This window comes from Sinohyriopsis cumingii, chromosome 7, assembly GCF_028554795.1.
Source record: "Sinohyriopsis cumingii isolate HCF-2022 chromosome 7, ASM2855479v2, whole genome shotgun sequence".
NCBI classification, from domain to species: domain Eukaryota; kingdom Metazoa; phylum Mollusca; class Bivalvia; order Unionida; family Unionidae; genus Sinohyriopsis; species Sinohyriopsis cumingii.
The window spans coordinates 64,261,403-64,283,556 of record NC_142967.1 but is presented as its reverse complement, the minus strand read 5'-3'; positions in this window follow the sequence as shown (position 1 = coordinate 64,283,556).

Here is a 22,154-nt window from a genome sequence, read left to right as displayed (position 1 = left end):
TCTGGACATGGGATACCAACTGTTAGAAGTGCACGAAATTTGTCACTTTCCCAAGACACAACAATACCACAAGGGTGACCCCACGCAGAAAGGCATTTTCGCCGACTACGTGGATGCCTTTTTAAAACTGAAGCAAGAAGCCAGTGGCTATCCGTCCTGGTGTCACACTCCCGAAGACCAAAAGACATTCAAAGAGAAATACTATGAACAAGAAGGCATCCCTTTAGACCACATTGAGAAAAACGAAGGCAGGCGATCGTTTGCCAAAGTGATGTTAAATTGTTTGTGGGGTAAAATGGCACAACGACCGTGTTTACCCAAGACGGAATATTTGACAGAAACTTCCCGCTACTTCCAGATGATTCACGACAAAACCAAATACATGAAACACGTGGACATCGTTCGCGAGGATTTGATCTTGGTCAATTACGAAGAAGATCTGGACTTTGTACAAGAAGACCCTTTTGGAAATGTCATCATTGCGGCTTACGTGACAGCTCATGCTCGCTTAAAATTGTACGAAGCTTTAGAACTGTTAGGGGAACGCGTCCTGTACTTTGACACGGACAGTTGCATTTACATCCATCACCCGAGTCAACAGCACCCTGACATCGAAGGAGACCGTTTAGGAGCTTGGACAGACGAGCATCCCGACGACAAGATTCTAAGTTTCGTCCGTGGCGGTCCCAAAAATTACAGCTACGAATACCGGGACCCACAAGGAGAAGTGCACACGCAGTGTAAAGTGAAAGGATTGACTCTGAATTATCGTACCAGTCGTGTGGTCAACTTTGGGGTATTGAAAGAAGCCTTGCAATCGGGAGAGGATGAACACTTTAAAGTGACCACCTATCAACCCAACACGATTGTACGTTTACCCACTCACCACATCGTCAGTCGACCCTTGGAAAAAGTCTATCAAATTGTGTACCAGAAGCGAAGGCAACTGCCCAACCACTTTACTTTGCCGTATGGACATGTTGGTATAAAACATTGGTTGTATGCGGATAGCCACCCAGCAGAAGGATGACTTCGCCACAGCAAGAATCGAGTGAGAAACCCGATGAGAACTCCAAGTTCAAACCCTACCATTTTCCGGTTTTCTTGCCTGTCTGTTGTGATTGTGCCCGTCGATTGGACACGTTTCAAGCATGGCCTACGGATAGGAAAGGATTACCTTCTTCGCATATTTTAGCTAGAACTGGATTTGTATGTTTGGGACCTGAGTCAGGATTGGGATACGAAGTACAGTGTTTCGCTTGCGGACTGAAGTTACGAATGGATCTATGTATCTACAAAGATTCATCTATTCTGGAACGTACTCGATGGTCTCCGCACTGTCCTTACCTTTCTATGGCCTTTCCACCCATGGCACTACGGTACAATGATGACGACACCTTAGAGGCGGTACCTTCCAAAACTAGACATAAAAAACATAAAAAAGGAACGATGTACAAGCTTGAGACTGCATTGCGACTAGTATAAAAAGGGACTATGGTCAAGATCGATAGTTCATTGTGACTACCAAGACCAAGCGAACAAGATAAATACTTTGAAGGAGACATCGTTCCAGTTTGGGGATTGTAAAAAAGTTGTATCTTCCTCTAGTGTGACTAATATTGGATGGATAAGACCCAGGCATTGCGACGGAAAATCTCCAGAAGGAAACTGCGATTGTCTATGTGGTTACCATTGTAATTGCGTAACGGAGTTTTCAGACGAGTGCGATTGTGAGCCTTGCGATGGGAACGATGCTGTACGCTGTGACCTTAGCGATGCCGTAAAGCATCATGGGAACTTTGTTCTCACTACCCCTATCATGGAAAGTGATGCTGTGCGTGTCAAACCTGAGGGATGCGAAAGCGATGCCGCTCGTTCTCTTGGACATTTTACTGGGTTTCGTTTTATAGGTGGATGTTCACCTTCACGTCTACCTCCCTACGGATGTCATCCAGCCCTGAGCAAACTCCTGTGCATGTCACCCAACCCTCATCGAAACGAACCTGTGAAAGACGAATATTCGTTTCCTGTGTGTTTGTCGGAATACTGCGACTTTGAAAATCGTCTTCAATTGTTCAAAGGAAAATGACCTAAGTATCTGGGAGGACCGATCCCCGAAGAATTAGCCAGAGCCGGATTGTTCTACTTGGGCGAAGGAGATAAAGTCAAGTGCTTCAGTTGCGGTGTGTCACTTCACCACTGGGAACCACAAGATTCGGCCTACCTAGAACATGCTCGTTGGTCACCGAATTGTCATTACTTACCCTTAGTGGGACTGAGACATTGAAGTAACTTACCATGTCGTTGACGAAGAAGAAGAAACCAGATTGGCTAGGAGTCAAATGTTGGATATCACCGAGACCAGTATTTAAACTTCATTTCAAAAACGATATTGAATCATTACCTAAAGAACTGCAAGAGAAGATTTACAAAGAAGTTTGGCAGGGACTTGCCAGAGTGAAATCTCAATGGGTCACTGTAAAACTTTTGTGCCAAGAAATTCACAAGAGGAAAGTGAAAAAAGTCAACCAGTGTGTTAGATTTCTTTGGGTCAAGTGTGCATTCGTCCTATTATATTTCTCTAGACCGTTTACATCAAAAGAGTTCAGTGACATTCTTGGACGTTACCCTGAATGGCAGTGGTCAGAAATTACTCACTAGGTGGATTACTTTTCCTCTAGGAGAAGATTGTGAATTGTACGGACTGACCTATTCATGGATACTTGACAAGAGAACATTCGTGCTTTGCCTGTGGAGTTGAGAGAACGCATTTACCGAGAGCTGGTCAAAATACAAGTCAAACGTAAGGAACAGTTGCATCCGTTACGTCACCGGTGTTTGAACCACTGGTACCTGAATGGTATAAGAGAACTGATTCGTAAGAAATTGTTTCAGTGGTCAGACCTTGTTCAATACTTCCAGGGCCCCGATGATCCACGTGTTGATCATTTTGGTTACATCGAGATTCACCTAGTGCAACGCATTGAGGAAGACAAGTTAAAGGATTACCAACATATTTTACGTGGAATCTACTTAGCGGAAGAAGAAACTCCTAAACAAACTCTGAAGTTTAGGTTACAGTATGCAAGATTTAGATTCCCCACTGGAGAACGAAGATCTCTGGCTAGAAAGTACGTGTATTGTTTCCGAAACAAAGAGACTATAAAAACAGGCTGCCATGCCACGACTTATGTCGTATGGAATCCAACAGATTCCGTGGAAGGAACTCAATGACCATATTCAAACCGTGGATCATTACCATCGATTATTACAAGAACTGTATCCATTCAATTTGGGACGACAAGTGGTGTGTGTCTTAGTGACTTGTTTTCTGGGATTTCGTTTACCACCCGATTCCTTGTGGACTCTTTACGAACAGAACTTACCACCCCATTCAACATGAAAGTGGTGCCTTAAATGTTCACGAGAGACTCCTTTTGCTCAAAGCCTTACGTTTTCATCTGGAAAAAAAGGATTCGTCAACTTTTAGCTACCCAAGACGTGTATGACGATGTGTGTGTAGCTTGTGACTTACACCCCCATTGGACAGATGTCCGTGCCTGGAAAAAATGGGATTTTGAGGTATGGACCCAAGAAGTGGCCCAGTATGCTCGAGAGTTGTGATCCTTCCTTTCAACGTCCAAAGAAAAAAGTTACTTTTCAACCTGTGTTAGTGACGGTGCCAGAAGAACCCGTCACCCAGGACAGGACTGTCGTGGACAGGCCTGAAAGACCCTTTCGGGAGGACACTTGTGTGACTTTACCCCCTATAGAACTGGTCAGAACTTTACCCAAAACATGTTGTACAGACTCTTGATTTTATTCCACGTTGATGGTTATCATGTACCTTTTACCGTTGTACTTAAGCCTTTGGCTTTTATGTATTGTTGTCTCTCGTATTCATGTTTAAAACATTCAATAAACGTGTTCTGAAAAAAGTATATAAACTCTCGTCTTGTTTGTTTTCATATCACAAGTGACATTCCTGACACTATGGCTACTTCTGCTGTCTCTGGTCCCTCTTCCTCCACTGTCAAAGTCATCGACGAACACTTAGATCGTGCCAGTTGGGAGGCTTTGTATCTTCGCCATCCCTTTAACATGCTCATTGCTGGACCTAGCGGTTCAGGCAAAACCGAATTCGTCAAACGTTTGATCGAACATAAACATCATTTGATCAATCGGCCACCTCAGCGGATCGTGTGGTGTTACAAAGAGTGGCAATCGGCGTACAGCCTCTTGCGAGAAAGTCAAGGCGATTCCATCGTGTTTGTGGAAGGCATTCCCAAAGAAGACGACTGCATCGTCTCTGACTCCCGTCAAACCCATTTGGTCATTTTCGACGACATGTTAGGAGAAGACGAAGAAGAAATTAAACTGTGGTTCACACGCAAAGGGCATCACCGTAATGCCAGTGTCGTTTACATCACTCAAAATTTGTTTCAACAAAGGAAAGCACATCGCACCATTAGTCTCAATGCGCATTACGTGGTCTTGTTTAAAAGCCCTCGAGATAAATCGCAAGTGCAAGTCTTAGCCAAACAGTTAGGGAAGCCTTGGCTGACTCAGGCGTACGACGATGCCACTCAAACGCCACACGCCTATTTACTCGTCGATTTGAAACCTACGACCCCCGAGGATTTGCGATTTCGTACCCACTTGTTTCACCACTGGTGCCAAGACGGAGGGCCTGTCCTGTACACGTCTCCGTCCTCGACTTAATTTCGCTCAACAAAAAAAATCTATAAAAACCTCAGACCCTTTTCGTCTGTCTCACACACATTTTAAACATGACCGCCCTTCAGTCGCATCTTCCCGTCAAATTGATTCGTGCCTTGTATGGCATCAGTCGAGAAAAAAATCCACAAATACGAGCTCGTGTCTTAGAAGCTAGTCTCAAAGAAGTCTTACGATGGTTCACGGTGACGGCACGTCAATTACTCCAAGGAATCATTCAGATTCCTCATCAAACCAAACGCTTTTTTGATCGAAACAAAGTCGCTTTGACCCAACTGGCCGATCCCCGCATCGACACTCAAACCAAAAAACAAATCATTTTGAAACCTGGAGGGAGCGGTACTCTAGGAGGGGTCATCATTCGCTCGCTCTTAAGATGGGATCCTAATGCCCCCAAACTTCTCCCCAAGAAAAAAGTCAAACGAAGCTCCAAGAAGAAGAAAAAGAGCAGGTCCCCAAGGAGAACTTTTCCAGTCGCGGGACCCTCCTCTTACCAGACACCACCCCGGAAAAAGAAAAGAAGCCCCAGAAAAAGAGACAGAGAAAAAGCCCCCAGAAAAAGAAAAGCCCACAGAAGAAAACTAGTCGCAAGAGAGGCACTTCGGCCAGGACGCAACCTTACACTCGCAAACCACGACCTGCCACGGCGGTGACCGCGTCTCCGGCAGCCTCACGTTCATCCACTTCTCCGTTGATGACACCAAGAACTGAAGAGTACTTGGAGACGTTGATCACACCAAGAACATCTCCGTTGATGACCCCAAGAACTTCACCAGTGGCAGGACCCTCCAATTTAGTGACAGTGGCTGCTGCTCACAAAGTACCTTCTCCCAAAATCAAAGTTCAAGAAAGATCGGGCATGTTACAAAGTTTACTGGATTTGTCCAAGCAAGAACTGGCTCGATTTAGTCCGTTGCGTACCCCTGCACGACGTGTCATGCCTGTCCTGAAGTTGATACGCCGTAAAGACAATCAGTGGCGACGCGTTCCAGTATAAAAAAGGCCTGTGACCAAGTAGGGGTATCAGTGTTTTTGGTGCTGAAGACTACTAGATATCACCCTCCAGAAAACATCCCTCTTCAAAACAACCACAAGGAAAGAAAAGGAAAGGACTGCCTCCTCGTTTAGTCAAACATGGGGACATGTTATCTGTCCTGTCCAAAGCTTCTCCACCCCTACGAAAAAAGCTCATTCAATCGGCCTCCAAAGAGGTCATCGATACCGTGTGCGAATGCTGTTTGAACGTCTTGAAAGGCACGATCCCTTTGTCCAAACACCAGAAACAATGCTTAGGCAAACATCGTCACGTTCTTCGCCAAATGGTTCAAAAGAAAATTCCCATTCGTCAAAAGAAGAAGATGTTGGTCCAACGTGGAGGTATTTTACCCGTCTTGTTAGGCCCCTTACTGAAAGGAGTCTTGGGAACCATGTTGGGAGGACTGGTGGGAGCAAGATAAAAAGGCCCTCTGAAGTCGCAAGATCTCAGAATCGACCCCTGACAACCCCATGGAAGGACGAAAACTAGCTTTAGTGCCTTACAAACGATGGATGGAATACCATCGTTGGCAAGAACAACGCACCCCGCATTTACCTCCCAATCCCCATTTGAGCGAGATCTCCCAGTTACAACACGAATTGCAGTCCTTGATGGATCGCCAAGATTTGTCCGAAACAGAAAAATCGCAAAAGTACGGTCAACTCTTGCAACGACTGCAACTCTTTCACCAGAAAGCTTTAGACCAAACAGCTCTACCCATTCAGAAAGATTTTAAGACCTTGATGAAAAGTCCAGCACCATCACCAGTACCAGTACCAGTACCAGTGACCAAGACAGAAAAAGGAGAAGAAGAAGAAGAATGTTTTCAAACTCCACCAGAAAAAGTACGCAAGTTAACAACACCACCTACCTCCAGAAATGGATGGATTAAAAAGATGATGGCCACCCATTCTTCATCACAAGAGAAAAAGAAAGTGAAGACAGAAATGAAGACAGAAGTGAAACAAGAACCGATATCCCCTGTTCACACATCCTCCTCTGCGACACCTATTGCTGGTCGCACACGCAAAGGATTGCAACCCAAGAAATACCCCAAGAGAAAAAGAGTAGCATCATCTAAGAATGGTGTCTTATTAATACACAAACACGAAAAAAATGGTAAAAGTCTTAGCCAGCATTTACTACGATCCCTCCCATCCTGCAGGTTACGCAGGAGTTCAAAAATTGTATCGTGCGGCCAAAATGCGACTGAAAAGTCTCCGTTTACCTCAAGTGCAAAGATGGTTACAAGAACAAGCTACCTACACTTTACACAAACCCATTCGACGCAAATTTTCCAGAAGTCGCACCCGAGTATAAGGCATCGATCATCAATGGCAAGCCGATTTAGCCGATGTCTCTCATTTGGCCAGCTACAATCGCGGCTACAAATATTTGTTTTGTGTCATCGACGTCTTTTCCAAATTTGCCTGGGTCGTGCCCTTGACTTCCAGATCGAGCAGCGAGTTAGTGCGAGCCCTGCAACGGGTGTTGAAACAAAGCGGTCGTCACCCTCTTCGATGGCAAACGGACAAAGGCACCGAATTTCTGAACCAAGCTTTCCAAAAAGAATTAAAGAAACGTGACATTCATTTTTTTACCACCGAGAATCCCGAAACCAAAGCCAGCATCGTGGAACGTTTTCAACGCACTTTGAAAGAACGCATGTGGAAATATTTTACGCATCACCACTCTCTGAAGTACATCGACATCTTACCGCACCTGGTGCAAGCGTACAACCAACCTTACCATCGAAGCATCGGACGTGCCCCGGAATAAGTGACTCCCGACAACGAAGTGCTGGTGTTTGAGCGCCTGTTTGGTACGTCCCCGACGAGGGCTGTCCCCAAGAAAAGTGGAGAGTTGACCGTAGGAGATTGGGTGCGCATTGGCAAAACCAAACGCACTTTAGACAAAGGTTACTTACCCAACTGTACGACTGAATTGTTTCGTGTCACTGGACGAGTGTATGGCCGTCATCCTGCCGTCTATAAATTGGAAGACATGAACGGAGAAGTGCTCAAAGGAACGTTTTATTTGCCCGAGTTACAACGTGTCACCAAAAAAGAAGACGACGTGTACGACATCGAAAGCATTCTCGAACGCAGAACCCGTAAAGTGGGCATACGACGTGTCAAAGAAGTCGAAGTACGTTGGAAAGGATATCCACCCAGTTTTGATTCTTGGATCGACGCTTCGCAAGTCATCGACTATAAAAAGAAGTGACCATCATGCCCTTTCACACAGACGCAGCTACGTCGACCACTCCTTCACCTAGTTCTTCTCTGCAAGATTTACAAAAACAACCTTTGTGGGTGTTGTGCGGAGAACGTGTGCCTAAAACGCAAATCGTCTTTTTCTGCCAAACCTTCGTGGTGTATTGTGTCATCGGGGCAGCCATCGCCAATTTGAGTTTGCAACAAGGAGACAAACAATTGTGGACGATTTTATTGAGCAGTTGCACCGGTTACCTGCTTCCCATTCCCTCCCTGAAGTTCTCCTCGAACGGGAACCTTGTGTCCAGTGCCAGTGCCAGTCACCACTCCAATAACAACAACAACCCCATTTTGGGCGGAGACACGCCTCTGACGTCCAGTAACCCCTCGGACAGCCACAGAACTCTGGAATTATGAGTCACCAAAACCAATTTTACTTAACCTTACCCAGTGACAGTTCCATGGAGGTGTTTCCCAACAACACGTTGTGCTTTTACACGGCCAAATTACCTCAGGCCATCCCATTAGATCACGAAGCCCATTGGGAAGTGGCTTTGGTAGAAATGATTCACCCTACACAAATCCAAAACATCACTGAAAAGCAAAACACTTTTGAGGTCGAAATCCTAAACCAACAATTGCAAGAAACCATGAATGAAATCGGGTTTTCAGGTGACGTAAAACCAGCAAACAATCCACTCTTCAGTATCTACATCTTGAAAATTCCGTCAGGGTTTTATTTTAGTGGCCAACATTTGGTGGATACCACTGCTTCCAGGTTCGAATTAGCCTTTGGCAAAGCCCTGAACAGAATAAAAAAAAGTGTCACCCTGGAGTACCATATAGTGGCTCGTCGCTTACTGATGAAATTTCAGGATACCCAAACGTTGTCCATCAGTTTGAATCGTGACTTGTTTGATATTTTAGCTGGAGGCACAAAAATGGCTCCAAATTTTAAACCGAAGATCAACAGCAATATGGAATTTTACAAGTTTTTTCGATTCCCTGTAGAACTGAACCAAGGACTGAATTTGATGTTTGTGTATTCCGATGTGGTGGAGTATAACGTGGTGGGACACACCTCCGTGCCGTTACTGCGTGTCATTCCTTTCAAAGTGGATAGTGCCCCAACCAATGACCAGGAAGGTGGAAACAGCTATCACGTCCACCGCGAATTTGTACATCCTCACTATTTGCCCGTCAGAAAGTCGTATTTGGACAGTGTCAACATTGCTATAAAAGGAGATCTGGGACAAAATATTCCATTCACCAAAGGGAAAGTCACGGTGAAACTCCATTTTAGAAAACGGTTCTCTCACGATTCGTAAGTCATGTATCCAGTGTACCGAGGGGTTGCTCGACAGCGAGGACACGGTTTAGGAGATATGCTAAAATCGGCCTTTCGTTCGGTGGCCCCAGTCTTGAAACCGATGGTGACACGAGGATTGCACGCCTTGAAAGATGCCGCACTGAAGCAAGGCAAAGAATTTCTCCAAAATGTCATCATCGACAAACAAAAACCTAAAGAAGCCTTCATGAGGGTAGGCAAAAATGTCTTGCTGCAAACGGGCAAAGACATTTTAGGCCGACGAGAAACACCTATAAATGTCCTGCACGCTACCGAGTCAGTCATTCAGCAAGGACAAGGCAGAAAGAGACGACGAAGAAAACACCCTTTCAACAGACTTCACACGTCTAAAGCTAGAAAGACAAAGAAAAGAAGAACCGTTCGAGACTTGGACGTTTTCGATTATTGAGAAAGAGAAAAAAAATGATGCACCGAGAGTCTTGCGCCTGTTCCAAGTCGGAAGTGGATCTGTTTGCCATGCCACCCACCATGATGACCATGCAAGAATCCCAATGGGTGGAATTTCATCCCGTCTCCTCATTGACCGATTCCGCTCCCATCGAGTTTGAAATCAAAGGACAGCCCGAAGATTACATCGATGTGAATAGCAGTTACTTGTACCTGAATGTCAAAGTTCTAGATAGGACAGGAGGTGATATAGACACTGAAGCAGTAGCTCCCGTCAACAATTTCATGTATTCCTTATTTAGTGGAGTGGACTTGTACTTGAATAACAAACTAGTCAGTATCAGCATGGATACTTACCCTTATCGTGCCTACCTGGAAAATCTCTTGACGTACAGAAAAGACGCCAAGAACACTCATCTCAGTGCCTGTGTGGTATGGGAAGCTGACGATGCAGACCAGTTTGAAATATTGGAAACTGATACAAAGAAAGACCACAAAGAGGGATTTGTAGAACGAAGAAACAAAATCAAAGATGGAAAGAGTTTAGAACTGATGGATCATTTGCATTTGGACATGTGGTTGCAAGAAAAGTATTTGTTGAACGGGGTGGATGTCCGCCTGAGACTGAATCGTAGCAGTACCGCTTTCCATTTAATGGCTGATAGCGACGGTTACAAAACCAAAATCCAAGAAGCCAGACTCTACGTACGCCGTGTGGAAGTGTTACCTAAAGTGGGAAACGACATCAGTCAGACGTTGAGCAGAACGACCGCCAAAGTGAAAACCTTCACCATTCCCAAGGGACAGCGATCCATGATCGAAGATCATCTGTTCCAAGGACAGTTACCCAAACGTTTGATCGGTGGTATCGTCGAGAATATAGCCTTCAACGGAGCTGCCGATAAAAATCCTTTCTACTTTCAACACTTTGGCGTGTCCAAGATCGAAGTCAGTCGCGAAGGCAAAACCTTGTGTACCCGACCTTTCGAACCCGACTTTAACAAGAAGAATTACTTGAGGTCGTACTTGTCCTTGTACGAAGCTACCGGACAGTTAGGAACCAACACCAGTCATGGCATATCGTACGAAGATTATGCAGGAGGCTATGCTTTGTGGGCTTTCGATTTCACTCCTGACCAAGGCAGCGACAAGAGACATTTCCACCCTATAAAATCCGGCCAGATTCGTGTGGAAATTCAGTTTGCAAAACGAGACCCTGATGAAACGGTGAACGTCATCCTTTGTGCAGAATTCGATAATACGATAGAAATCAACAGTTTGAGAGAAGTCATTCTAGATTATTAGAAGCCATGGAAGACTGTTATCCCTCTTTACAAAGTGGAGAAACTTTGGAGATGGAATGTGAGGAGATCGTGGAAGAAGAATCCCAAGACAAAGACGAAGACGTTGTCATGAGGAAGTCAAGATGGCCAGAACAAGAAGCCCATTTAGTCTCCTGTTTCGCCAAACACTTGATCGAAAAAATGACGTAATTGATCAAAAAAGATTGTATTGGATGTCAGAACGATCATTCCAGTCAAATTCAACACGATAAATGCCTGATGTTGAGTCAAGAAGAAAAATTGGACGAGTATCTGGAAGAAGCTTGGAGTCTCATCTCAGACGAAGTGGTGTTGCATCAGTGGTATAAAGACTTGCGTGAACATTCTTGTCCACCATTAACCACTCAAGAGATCCATCGTATCGAAGCTCTCCTGAATCAGAGTGAGGAGACCAAACGAAGAAACGGTTATTTGTCAGACATTTTCAAGCAAAAAGTCAGGATCGAATTGATGACTTATTATTACCTGTGAAGACGAAAACAAAACAAAACATGGATACCTGGGAACTTTATTACCTTTTGAACCACAGTTCGTATACGGCTTCTTGGAATCCTGTCGTCTGTGCTAAAGATGAACTCCCTCATCGCAAACCTCAAGACCATCTAGCTTATGTCATCAACACGGACGACAGTCATCTCCCAGGAACCCACTGGGGAGTCGTCTACTTTCCTCAAGAAGGATGTGTGGAATATTTCGATTCGTATGGATTGCCCCCTTTGGAAGACGATATCATTGACTTTATGAGAAGAAATGCTCAGACCACCCGATTCAATAATGTGAAATTACAAGGCACAGATTCCTTGGTGTGTGGACAATATTGTGTGTATTTTCTGCATCATCACAGCCTGGGCTATTCCTTAGAACATTTAGTGACTCATTTTGATCCTCGTTCTTCTTCAAGAAACGATGTGAAAGTAGATCGATGGTTTTGTGACCATTACGCTTATCTTTTGTCTTAAGCTAGGAAACGTAGTGTCCATCAATGGCCTAATGACTTCCATCAGTGGAAATCACAATTTCATTCACAACGTTGTCAACCCTGTTTAAAGTAGAGTGTTAATTGAAAAAAATGTTTGAGATTTGAAAAAAATGCTTGATGTTATATTGTTGGATCATTGTTAAAAAATGTTAGAGTTGTTTGTTAGTCTTAAGTGATTTTGAATAAAAAATGTTGTGTTTTGAAAAAAATGCCTTTGTCTTTTGTTTGGCTATAAGAATGTTGATTCATGCTCTTTTACTTCTTACTATCCCTCTCATGACACTCATTGAACGTTGCGGCTCGAAAACCGTAGAGGGATGTTTTCCTTCGGGTCCGCGCTTTGACTTTAAGAACCGAGGAAGTTTCCAGTCTAACCATCCATTGTCGACTCATCCTTCTACGATGATGTGCTCCAAACTAGCTAAGCTAAACGAAGCCTACGTGGATTTGCATAGGGTCAGACACAGTCTGATACCGAAGCCAGAAGAGATAGAGAATGTGAGAATGTTAAAAGTCACTGAAGACCTGATAGAAGAGCTCTTCAGAGAAGAAGTGAACAGGGAGAAAGAAGAATGGACAGAGAAGTACAGACTTCAGAGACAGCAGCAACAGCAACAACAGCAGCAGCAGCAGCAGCAGCAGCAACCTGAACCTGACAGAGGCTTTGTCGATTGTCGTATCGACACCAAAGAGTTCTTCTTCTCTTTCCGAAGAAGCAGACCTATCGTCAGAAAGTCTATCCTCAGAGGACATCGCATTCTTAGAAACTAAAAGATTTCCATAGCAAACAAAAAACCAGCCCTTTTTAGGGCTACCCAATACTCTAGAAAAGAAATAACAATCCATTTGCCAATGTGTGTATGTAGAGTAGTGTGAATATAAACACTAACTTCTTTTATAGTGTGAGGGTATGTGTTTGTGTATATGATTGTGTGTCTGTAAGTGCTCACGTACCTTTGTGTGGATAGTAGATTAAGATCATGTTTTTTTATTTGCTGTTTGACGTATGGGGAGAGTAGATTTGGGGTTTGATTGATTTGCGTATGTGGATAGTATATTGAAGTGATTAATGAAAATTTTTAAATTAGTAATGGGTAGTATAAAAAAGTGAGTGTTTCTTTTAGGTCCACGCGTTGTTTGGTTATGATCTAGGTAAGATCAATTTTGTTTTAGGGGATGTTTTCCTTCACGTCCGCGCTTTTAGTATAAATTGAAAATCGCTTGGCAGTCTAGCTCCCCTGTTCATTCGTTAACAAGACAATGAATACCAGAATTGTAAAGCTTCTAGAACTCCAGCGCTGACGTAGGTTTGTGGGGATAGTAGATTTGGGTTTAATTTTAAAGCTTTGCGTCTGTAAATAGTAGATATGGGGTTTGTTTATTGATGCTTCACGTATGTGGATAGTAGATCATATGAAATGAGAAAAGTAGGGGATGTTTTCCTTCACGTCCGCGCGTTTATGTGATAATCTAGCTAATATCAATTTTGTTTTAGGGGGATGTTTTCCATCACGTCCCTCGCTTTAACTATAAAGCTAACAGTGTTAGCAATTAGAACCCATTCCACGGAATAAAGAGAAAGAAAATGGTGGTAGCAACAGCGTTACTGAATCATTTGATAGGCATTTATTATTGGATAGTAGATGTTACGTTTGTCATGGAAAAGATAGAGAAAGAATTCAAATTAGAAAAGTGTCTCGACTGTTTTAATAATTTGAAGGAAGCAAAGGAGATAGTAACAGGAATGATGGAAGAAGAGGAAAAGAGACTGAGAGGATTGATTGACCCGCCTTATGTAAGAGTGGGAAGTTTAAAGGAAGCACTTGAAAATGTAATCGAAGTCAGGTGCTTCTTAGAAAAGATATTGAATTGGACGGAGTGGCGATACGTAAAATGGGGTTGGACCAGCTGACGAAAACGGAAGAAGTAATGAGGAAAGTGATGACGGAAGAGGTAAAGAACATCAAAGAAAAGTGGACTAAGGAAAGAAAAGAAGAAGAAAATAGAAAGAGAAAAGAAAGCTTTGAGAAACTCAACAATAACTGGATACGAATACAGGAGAAATTCCGAGCAATAGGTCATCCTGACTGGATGCCTGAATCAGAAATAAAGAAGAAGACAGGAATAATGGCAAAAGTTAGAAGATGGCTACATAAGTGGAGGAAATAAAAGAAGAAGATGATGATGAAACCAAAGGCCCTTTTCAGGGCCACTCATAGGTCTCGAAAAGATATTGACTTTCAATTGCCTACCCCCCTTTTTTAATTTTTTTTATTTTTTTTTTTAAAAAAAATCCCATGTTAAATTTCCCTTGACGCTATACAGTCCCATCCTGTTTAAATTCCTTTGAAGCTATACAGTCTCATATTCCCATGTTCAATTCCCCTTGACGCTCAACAGTCCCAAAATCTATTTCCCATGTTAATTTCCCTTGTCGCTAAACAGTCCCAGGGTTTTTCTCCATGTTAAATTTACATAGTCGCTAAACAGTCCCGGGGGTGGGTGGGGTGGGGTCTGTAATGCTAATTCCCATTGTCGCTGAATCGTCCCCCTTCACTACTAATGATCCAGGCGGTGGTGGTCGTCATATATCACCAGGTATTGTCAATATTGCATCAACGATCGCAGTAAATCGTGTGTGTGATGCATTCGATGGCAACTGTCAATTAGATCTTGAGACATCCAGGCAGGAACAGCAGGGATATATCCTATATTCACACACCCCTGAAGTCCCTGCTGGCTTTTTAATTGTGTCAGGTATACCTATTAATCTAGTTTATATACGATGCCATAATCCGCTGTTATCATGGATTCAATTTAGACTTACTGACCAAGTGGACTCTTGCTTGATTTAAGAGGAAAATAGCTGACAATAAGTTTCCATGTGAGATCCTAACCTGAAGTTTTTTTCATTCTGCTAAAAAGATAATCAGAATAAAAAGATTTTAAAAATATTATAATCTGAATCTAAATTAGAATCAGAATGAAAAATAAATATTATAATCTGAATACAAATAATTATTATTCGGTGTTACAGCTTTCACTTTCAGAGTCAGGGGTTTTACAATCGAACATAAACCTTTTCAACTGTCTTACCCGTGCAATCACTATCTTCTTTGTTTTGTATTCGCGTGATAACTCTGATCTAACTTTTTCAATCGATTTTGCGAGTGAAACAAATATCCGGATGTTTGTATCATCATCGACATGAAGTAGTGGTTGTTTTTTTGCCTGTTGGAGTAATGTAATAAATCTGTATTCGGCTTCTAGAGTGAATCTTCCTCCAGAAATTTTGTTCTTACAATATTTCCATATGATTCTTTTTCTTCAGGATCGAGCTGATCAAAGATTTCTATATCATCATCATGTACTTTTTCAATCACAGAAAAAAATGGCATTTCTATTTTCGGAATTCTATATTTATTTAATAAAAATGTGTTTAAAATAAAAACAAAACTTGACAGTAGAAGTGATGAGACTTGCGATCTCTTTATGCATGTAATTTTCGTAAAAGTATCTTGCGATTCAGTGAATTTATTTCAACTTGCAAACACCATAAAAAGTCTACTTCAGATCTGCCAGCTGACCACAAATATGTTGGCTGATGACGTCATTCAAGAGCTATTTTTAGATGGAAATACAAATAACTGGATTACATCAAGGGGCGTGGCTTGAGCCACACACACAAATAATAATCCGCGGCCGCCATATAATATTCCGCAGTAATAAGCGAAGCTACTGTTTAAGCACTGAACCTGAGACAGAGTTATCACACTTCATCTAGTATACAATTGAAAGACAACAATTACTGAGCCAAACCAGATTCAGAATTAACAGTGTCTGTCTCCACTGATTTCCTCAAGTACTATATCAGGATATACTGAAATGATTGTTTTGTTTATACTTCTTTGAAAACGCCGATTTGCTTATATTTTTGGCGACATGTTGTACTGAACGCCGGCAAGTATCAAAATATTTGTCAGTGCATATATCGATGAAAATGCTATTTCTTCGTTTGTCTCCATCTTCACATATTTAACTGATCTTGCAAATGTATTGTATTTGCCAGTACCTCAACGTGCAGAATTCTGACTCTTTGTAATGGCCTGCAAATTATTCAACGATTTATTACTTGGATTTGAATCAATATGATGAATCACAAAACCATCTTTGATCAGTCCGTGTAAACACTCGTAAACCAACCTGTGACAGAGAAATCATTTTTTCCTGGCACTGAATCTGAGATAACCGGTATTATCAAAAGAACCGACTGGACTTTTTAGTTTACAATTTCTGATGCTACCTTCACGTGACGCCTCATCATTTTTAACGATAGGAAGTGTAACCAATTCTTATTGCTCCATTTATAAGTAAATATTATTTGTCTAAATTATTATTTTATAACTATGTGAAAGTTAATTCGAAAATCCGACAAGATAGTCTTCAGCGCATTTTTTGTCGGAGATTCATTACCGACGTCATTGTCGTTATCTGTTTATTGTAATACCGTTTGAAAGATCCGTATTTTTTACTACAGCAGTATACACACAACATATATATATATATATATATATATATATATATATATATATATATATATATATATATATATATATATATATATATATATATATATATATATATATATATATATATATATATATATATATATATATATATATATATATATATATATATACAAACACGCAGGCACGCACACACATACACACTCACATATATATAATAAAGATCATTATCTGGGATGATATATGCAAGGTATCCGTAGAGGTATTACAATATTTCTTGATTGGTTGCTGACATCTGCCATCATGTACGGCGATCATGGTCAACTACCACCCTTCATCTCCGCATGAATGGCTGAAACAGTTCGTAGATTATCATGAGAATATCATAGATCTATTGATGTATCGCTGAAAGAGTTTAAATAGTTAATCAGATGGCAGCCAGATAAGATTCAATTTGAGATAATGCGTGAAGTATTTCCAGAGACTGTTATGAATGATATTTGGAATTTGTGGAGGCCTGCTGATTCGATAGTTGCAAATCGGAAGATAGTTCGTAATACACTTCAATGGCGATTATTTCTGTTACATGAAGAAAAGTTTTCAGATTTACCTGTGCCATTGTGTCATCAACCAGCAGATAAACGCAAACAAAATATTGACTCTAATATTCCTGGAAATAATGAGAAAGGAAAACTTGTATTAAATGATGATGTTGTTATTCCTGTGATTACTGTTGAAAGCGCGTTAACGATGGATAAATCTCCATTGACTTTAGGATATGCTATAACGATTCATTCATCACAAAGACTATATCCGATACAAATATCTGGATTGTCGATGATCGGATCGAATGGTAAATTTTTTTTTATCTAGCAGTGTCTAGAGTTTGAAGAATGTCTCCGCTCCGGAGTGTTATCATAGACTGCAGAATGAATCAGGAAACCATTGGAAGCTATTGCGTTGATAAATTAAGGAAACAATTATCTGACAACAAAAAAATTAAGCATGACTTTGGTCTTGATTTTGTCATGACACTGAAACAACAAAATAGTCACTGTTCTTACTGTAACACAGTAATGTCATGGCAGTCATCTTCTAATGACCCAAGACAGTTTACCGTGGATAGAATTGACAGTAGTATCGGCCATACACGCGAAAATGTGATGCTGATCTTCTTGAGTGTAATCAACATAGGGGCGCTGGTGTCCTGCTTTCACAGAAGTGAAGGCGGTGGTAATTATGTATCTTCAGGAATTGCTTGTAATTGCTCATGTAAGAATCCTCGTTGAAGAGCAGTCAAATCAAATCTAGAGGTTTACCGGTGGTTGTTGTTGTTGAAGGGTTTAACGCCATTTTTCAGCACACGATAGGCTATACATGGCGGCCAGTATTAATGGTGGAGGAAGAACACGGGAAATCCCCGGAAAGAACCACCGACCCACGAGAAGCTACTGGCAAGCTTTCTCACATACCTACATTGGCCGAATCCGAGACTTGAACCTACACAGACAGAGGTGAGATGGCAGTGATCCGTAACGGAGAGCGCTTTGCACCACTCGGCCACTCGGGGCCCCGCAGGTCTACCGGTGGATCTATAGATTTGCAGGTCTACCACGCTGGAAATTTTATGTGTTGTTACGCTCCAAATAGAATCAGTTGCTTCCCTTTTTACCACGTTCAAGTTCAAAATGCTCATATAAATATCTGACAGTCACTTTAACTAGTTTTGGTTGTTTTGAGAAAGACTCACGTCATTGTACAGGTATGGGGGTTCTTTTGGTGATCGCATTGATCGGTTTCATAGAAGTTCCAGGAGAAATTTTATTATTTAACGCAGCTATCAAACTTGGTAGTCTTGCAACCCATTCACTAAATCTCTTACCCCGAACTTAAGTTCGGTGGATTTTCCCTTCGAATATTGATATCCGAACAACCGCTCAGTAAGTGTTCGATTAAACCGCTGAATCATTGCCTGATCACGATGAATTACGGTGTGTCCTCGCCTGATTTGTTGTTTCATCAGAGATGTTACTGCACCAAGAAATTCTTTGCCAGGATCAACCTGTAGTAACTGTAACCATCACAGGCCGCCTCGTTTATAAATTCAACTTCAATTGCTGTCTTTGCTGATAGTCGTTCTGTTTTTTATATCTACTTGCAACGTCAACAACAGTTAACGCGTATTTGTATGTGAGCGATTGCCGTCTACCAGTTATCGTGTGATAAGAACATAATATTAGCGTCTTGAACTTAATTGGGAGTACTGGCATCAAAATGTGCGTACTGAATTGTTTCAGGTGGTGGTAGATACATTTTTCCATACTGCATGTCGTGCAAACCAATTTGCAACTGTTGCATCAGCAAGTTTACTAATCAATGCTCTACCCCTCCAATATCCTCTTGGGGTATAATAAATTGAATCTATTATTATAATAATAAATAGCCGACTAATTACCGGCCGTTATCACAACTTTACCATTTATCGCAGATCTTACATGCCAATTAGTTAGCAATTCTCAGAGAGATTTATTTGTTACAGACTTTAACGTGTGAATCAACTTCATGTCTGCAATATGTCGTTGTTGTAAATCTTAATTTTTATACGCAACATCCTGACCATGGCACTCTTGATCAATCTCATTTATTGGATACTCTCCAGTTCTTGGTTGATCTTTCTCGTCAAGTCGTATATCAAATCGGGTTCCAGGACCACAATAATTATATCCAGGAATGTGCTTCTTCCTTTGATACATACCCCATAAAGTTCCTGGTAATTTTCCAAGTGAGGCAGCGATATCACCACCATTGACTTTAGTCAAGTGGGAGGTATATCTGCATTTGCTTTAGCCACATTTCACACACTTGCCTGTAAGAGCACGCGTTTGATTCTAGTTTCTTTTTTTAATTCACTGGTGGGGATGTGTGCTCTGCATCGAAGACAATATGAATTCATTTAATTTATATATATATATTCCTACAACACAGATATCAATGATTTCTCAGCGAGCAGCAGAGGGGGGGGGGGGGGGGGGAACAGACCACTTAAGGGAACGGTCACCTTGTGTTTGGACCAAAAAAATAATGACACTTGATAGAGGTCAAATACCACGTCTACGATTATTAATTGTAGACGAACCCCCTCTGCTGCTCAATAATCCTGGGAATCTTCATCTGAATCTTGGGAATCTTCATCTGAATCCTGGGAATTTATTCTATGTTTCAAGTAATATTCAAGTTCTGATGGTGGTTTTTCTATTTTTGGATTTATGTTCTTTCTTTTCCTGTAATATATCATTAAACTTCTGTATCGATCTCCACCGCAATTTTTGCAAATCTGATATAATCCTCTAACGCCGTTGTTACATCCAACACAACTTCGTGGACCAGCATGAGGGTTTTTCTTTATAAGATAATTATGTTTTTTGCAATATTCTCCACGACATTTTTTATCACATTTATTAGTGGTTCCTTGACGCAGCCACGCACAATTGTTCATTATATTAATGATATCTTTTTAATTCAGTTTAATTTTATCATCACCCCTGTTATCCAAATATTTTATCAAGTCCAATACGATATCTTGTTCTAGGATCGTGTAAATTTATTGTTATAAACCCATGCGGAGTAGCTTGCGCTCGTAAAAAGAAATTTCTGAATTTAATTATATCCATGTCACCGCTGCACCAGGTTTGATGAATATTTCGCAACGTATGTGTGTCTACGCCATTAAACACAACTAAAATATTACAGTTATCTCTGATCACTTTGGGTATTTGTGTGTATCGTTGAGTAACATAAATAACATCGGTATTTGTATGTCTACCTCGAGAAAAAATCCTGGCTGGGTTTGATTGTTTGTCCAGCATCACATCGTCGTATACAACTAAATTATTAATAAGTCCGTCTATGGAATCAACTGATGGTGCTTCATCAATATCGGTTATAAACTCGATAACGTCGTTAGCGTTTTCATTAAAATCCTTAAGTACATTATAACATCGCTGATCATCAACTGACGGGGCTACCAAATATAATTTATCCCATTTTAACCATCTCATTATAAGATTAAGTAACAACTGTGTCTTTCCACTTCCAGATGGTCCTATTATTATCATTCTGATGGAATTTGGTAACGCAGGATGGTGCTTGACAGGTTCTTGTTTTCTTGTCGCTGAGAAATCAATTATATCCATGTTGTATAAAATATCTATGGATTTATATTGCTTACGCTGTAAAGTTAAAACTCCAACCACTGATTTAGCTACGGTTATAACAAAAAATAAAAAATAGCATATGGTGGAAAATGTTCTATATGCGGTAGAAAGAAATTTTGGTTTTTACCTAATAGGCGCGGTGGTGATATTGCAAATTTGATGTCAAAGTTTCCAGGTATTCCATGGGCTAAATACTCGGGAGAAAAACATCTACCAGGATATAATTATTGCGGTCCTGGTACTCGACTCGATATCAGGCTTGATAATCAGGATCAACCAAAACCAGGCCAGGAACCAATAAACGCTATTGATCGAGCTTGTCATGTTCATGATGTAGCTTATAAGAGTAAAAATCTACAAAATAGGCATATTGCAGATGTGAAATTAATTCATGCGTTAAATTCTATAAAAAATAAAAATATCAAAGAAAAATTAGCTAATTGGTTAGTAAAATCCGCGATGAAAGGTAAATTAGCGCTGGGGGCTGGTAATATATAAATGGAATCGATTTATTATTCACCTGTTGGATACTGGAAGGGTAAAGCAGCAATTAGTAAACTCGCTGATGCAGCAGCGGTTAAACATTCTACTGCTAAAGCGTGGTTGTCCAGGCAAGCAATATGGCAAATTTATCTACCACGTCCTAAGCAAATTCGATTTGCTCATTTTAGTGTCAGTGTTCCTAATGAGGTTCATCAAGCTGATATTCTGTTTTTACCACATGATACTGTACGTAGAAAAACGTACAAATACGCGCTAACTGTTGTTGATGTTGCAAGTAGATATAAAGATGCAGAACCGTTAACGACTAAAACAGCAACTGAGGTAGCCGACGCGTTTAAACGAATTTATCAACGAGGTGGTGGATCACAAAGTGGTCTACGATGGCCACAGCTGCTACAGGTTGATCCTGGCAAGGAATTTCTTGGTCCAGTATCATCGTTGATGAAACAACATAATACCAAAATACGACGAGGACATACTGCAATTCATCGTGATCAGGCAATTGTTGAACGATTTAATCGAACACTTGCTGAGCGGTTATTTGGATATCAGTACGCGAAGGAATTTATTCAGGATACGAGATCTCGTGAATGGGTGGCAAGATTACCAAGTGTGATAGCTGCATTAAATAATGAGATTACTCGAACGACCAACATGAAACCTATTAATGCAATTACAAGCGCGCACATACCTACACAACAACGTGATTTTTCAGCACAACCATTATTAGGTAATATCACTGTTAGGTACTTATACGAGCCCGGTGAACTTGAAGGCGGTAAAAAAAGAGCAACTGATCCTATTTGGAGCGTTACCACACATAAGATATCCACCGTGACAAGA